Source organism: Amblyomma americanum, chromosome 4 (assembly GCF_052857255.1).
Source record: "Amblyomma americanum isolate KBUSLIRL-KWMA chromosome 4, ASM5285725v1, whole genome shotgun sequence".
In the NCBI taxonomy this organism is placed as follows: Eukaryota; Metazoa; Arthropoda; class Arachnida; order Ixodida; family Ixodidae; genus Amblyomma; species Amblyomma americanum.
This window is the reverse complement of record NC_135500.1, coordinates 212825577-212828860: the sequence shown is the minus strand read 5'-3', so window position 1 is coordinate 212828860 and position 3284 is coordinate 212825577. Positions and strand designations below refer to the sequence as shown.

The window sequence follows — 3284 nt, the reverse complement described above, 5'->3', positions numbered from 1 at the left end:
ATAATAATAATAATAATAATAATAATAATAATAATAATAATAATAATAATGAACTGCAACACGCAATGTACATGCTACTCGCCGCACACGATAGCCCTAAGACCGGCGTCACTGTCAAGAGACAGCGAGTAATCGAAAAAAAAGTCCTCCATTTTTTTTTTCTTCAGCGAAAACTCAACCCTGACAATTCAAAACTGTTAGGCAGTCTGAGCACCTGTTGCGTCACTGCTCGGAAAGCCTCGAAGTCGTTAGGCAGGAGGAGGAGGAGAGAGATGTCGTTTTGCGCTGACGCGTGAGAATCGCATGTTATGAAGAGGGCGACGCACGGACTCGCGGAGCCGGGCGAGAGAGCTAGCCGCCTTAAACGGCAGCAGAAGGAATCGCGCAGGCAGAAGAAACAATTACACAGAAAACGATCGACAGCTCTGGGCGAGGCCGATGCCAATCTGGGCTGAGGCCAGCGGCGACGGTACAGAGAAGCACCATTGGCTGCGTGTCCTGCCCTCCTTCATTCCCCCTCTCGGCCGGCCCCTCTCACACTTACGTGCACCGGGTATGCCTAGCGCACCTACACCTCCTCGCCTAACGACGGAGGATGCGCGCGTGGAGGTCACGGTCAAAGCTAAAAAAGAAATCATCGGCGGGACGAGAGGAGAGGGAACGGACCGGGCCATCCGTAACGGTTCCGCCTTCCAAAACTTTGCTGGTGCCGCTGCGCTGGAACGCCGCTGAGTCTCATCCGCCCCTAGGCACCCGCTGGCATCCCCGCTGCTCCAGTGCTCTCCTGGCCGCCTGTGCACCAATGCAATGTCAGCGAGGCTTTTTTTTCGCGCCCGCCTTTGAAAACATCCGCCGCAGTGAAGGAGCTGCTGCTCGCCGACCCGAGGACCCCAGCTGTTAAGTCGCCGCTACATGTTCTGAAGGCCACGAAGGTGAATCAACGTCTCTTGTTTCGGACGGAGAAATCGTCGCCCCGATCGACACAATGTCTGGAGCCCTGTAAGAGCATTTTTTTTCCCTCGCGCTTTCTTCACTCGACTGGCTCGTCAACGAACGGAGACCGCATCTGAGAGGAGGAAGACGCGCGCACGACGGGGACGCTGTATTTGTCCTTGGGCGAATAACATAAGTTTCCTGTTCGTTAGCATACTGTTCCCACGAAGAGAAGCTCTCTGTCGAAAGCAGCTGTCTGACTGGTCGCTGATTGGCCGTGCCCTGCGCTGCGCTGCGGGTGCGGAGGGTTTTTAATCGTGACCAGCGAACTTGAACGGCACAAGTTAGATTGAGCGCGGCGCGCGAGGAAACGAGCTTTTGTCACTTGCTCTCTTTCGGATGGTAGCTTTCGTCAACTGGGGTTGCAAGCGCCTTCGACGATGAGCAACACTACGGACGCCCTGCACGCGGATTTCTTGTCCGTCTACCTACACCTGCCTCAGGACCCGCGAACCAAGGACTGGGTGATGGTGAAGTACCCCTCCATGGTGCTGTGGACTGTCGCCGCATACCTCTACTTCGTCAAGATATGGGGCCCACGGTACATGAAAGGCCGCGAGCCGTACAACCTGCGCGGAGCGATTCTCCTCTACAACGCATTCATGGTAATCTCAAGCGCGGTGTTTTTAGTGAACATTCTGCGGCTTACGTACGTCGGAGGTGGCTACAGTGTGTTCTGCCAGGGACTTGACTTCTCCACGTCTCCTAAAGCTATCGAGCTGCTGAACGTTTACTGGTGGCTGCGACTGCTGCGGATAGCGGATTTCCTGGACACTATATTCTTCATCCTGCGCAAGAAGTTCAACCAGGTGTCGACGCTGCATGTAGTCCATCACGCGCTGGTTGTCGTGGACTGCTGGTTCTGGCATCGAATCGGCACCGATGGACACATCTCTTTCATCATAGCCCTCAACACGTTCGTGCACGTTGTCATGTACTCCTATTACTTCCTGGCATCCATCGGACCGAAAGCGCACAAGTACCTCTGGTGGAAGCGCTACCTGACCCAGATGCAGATCATCCAGTTCATTGTGGCCATGGTGCACGGACTTATACCCCTCTTCTACGACTGTGGATACCCCAAACTGTACGTGTACTTCGCCATGCCCCAGGGAGTGCTGTTCCTGTACTTATTTTTCGACTTTTATTTTAATGTCTACAGGCGGAACTCAAGGAAGGGCTTCCACACGGTCTGCACCGTGCAAGGAAGACTAGATTTGTCAGAGCCCAGCCCGACCAAAGATGAGTAACTAAGATAATACCGGAGTACTATGGTGGCTTTATTTGATTATCCCCCCCCCCCCCCAAAAAAAAAAGCAAACAAAGGAGGTAAGGAGAGTAGGGCCGAAGAGGGCGAAGCATTTCTGCAGCCTTCGAATTTGTGCTTTTCCACTCTTTTGTGAACATCATTGCTTGCGAGCCGTAATTTATGCGGTAGAAATGCTCTCGTTTTCACGTATAGGCCCACATTGGCCTGACATTGAAAGTGGGCGAAGGAAACAGTGCTTTGAACTGAGTTCGTCACTGTAGAAACTGCGCGCTGACTGGATGTGCACTGTGAAATGGAAATGCCGCGAGTAACGCTGCCATCATCTTTGTGTCTCTTGAAGCTGTTTATAATGTAGCGCGTCATTTTGTTTTCTAGGTCTTCATTTGTATCATTTTGTGATTATTATACGCGCTGTCATGTGCCCGTTTTGCTGTTTTGTGATGGCGTTCTGGTGCCAAGCATGTTGTTTACGTGTACGAAAAATAATGAATAAACATGTGTAGAGTTTACCCTACGTCTTGTCAAATGGGCCACTGCGAGAACCTGATATTTTCTCAGCTCGCATTCTTGCATCACAGACCGCGTAGTGCACCGATATTGACACAGTGCATTCCGCATTTTCGCTTAGCGCTGACCTGAAGCACGCACCGTCTCGAAGAAGAGGAAGCGGAGGTGTCAGCCATATACCTGGGGTGAAGAAGAAGAAGAAGAAGAAGAAGAAGAAGAAGAAGAAGAAGAAGAAGAAGAAGAAGAAGAAGAGAGAAGAAGAAGAAGAAGAAGAAGAAGAAGAAGAAGAAGAAGAGAAGAAGAAGAAGAAGAAGAAGAAGAAGAAGAAGAAGAAGAAGAAGAAGAAGAAGAAGAAGAAGAAGAAGAAGAAGAAGAAGCGATCTTGAGCTGTGTACAGACGTTCGTCGGATACTGCGTTCCTGAGTTCAGTGATCACCGCATTCACGCGTGACAATATGCTGACCGTGTGACCTACTTTCTTCTTTCCTTCGGCCGCGTGAGAGTGCACCGGCGC

At 51.2% G+C, this 3284-nt stretch overlaps 1 pseudogene; it reads left to right on the top strand.

The window, feature by feature from the left end:
• Positions 1-647: 647 nt before the first annotated feature.
• Positions 648-2762, top strand: LOC144127566 (very long chain fatty acid elongase AAEL008004 pseudogene; annotated as a pseudogene).
• The last annotated feature ends 522 nt before the right edge of the window (positions 2763-3284 follow it).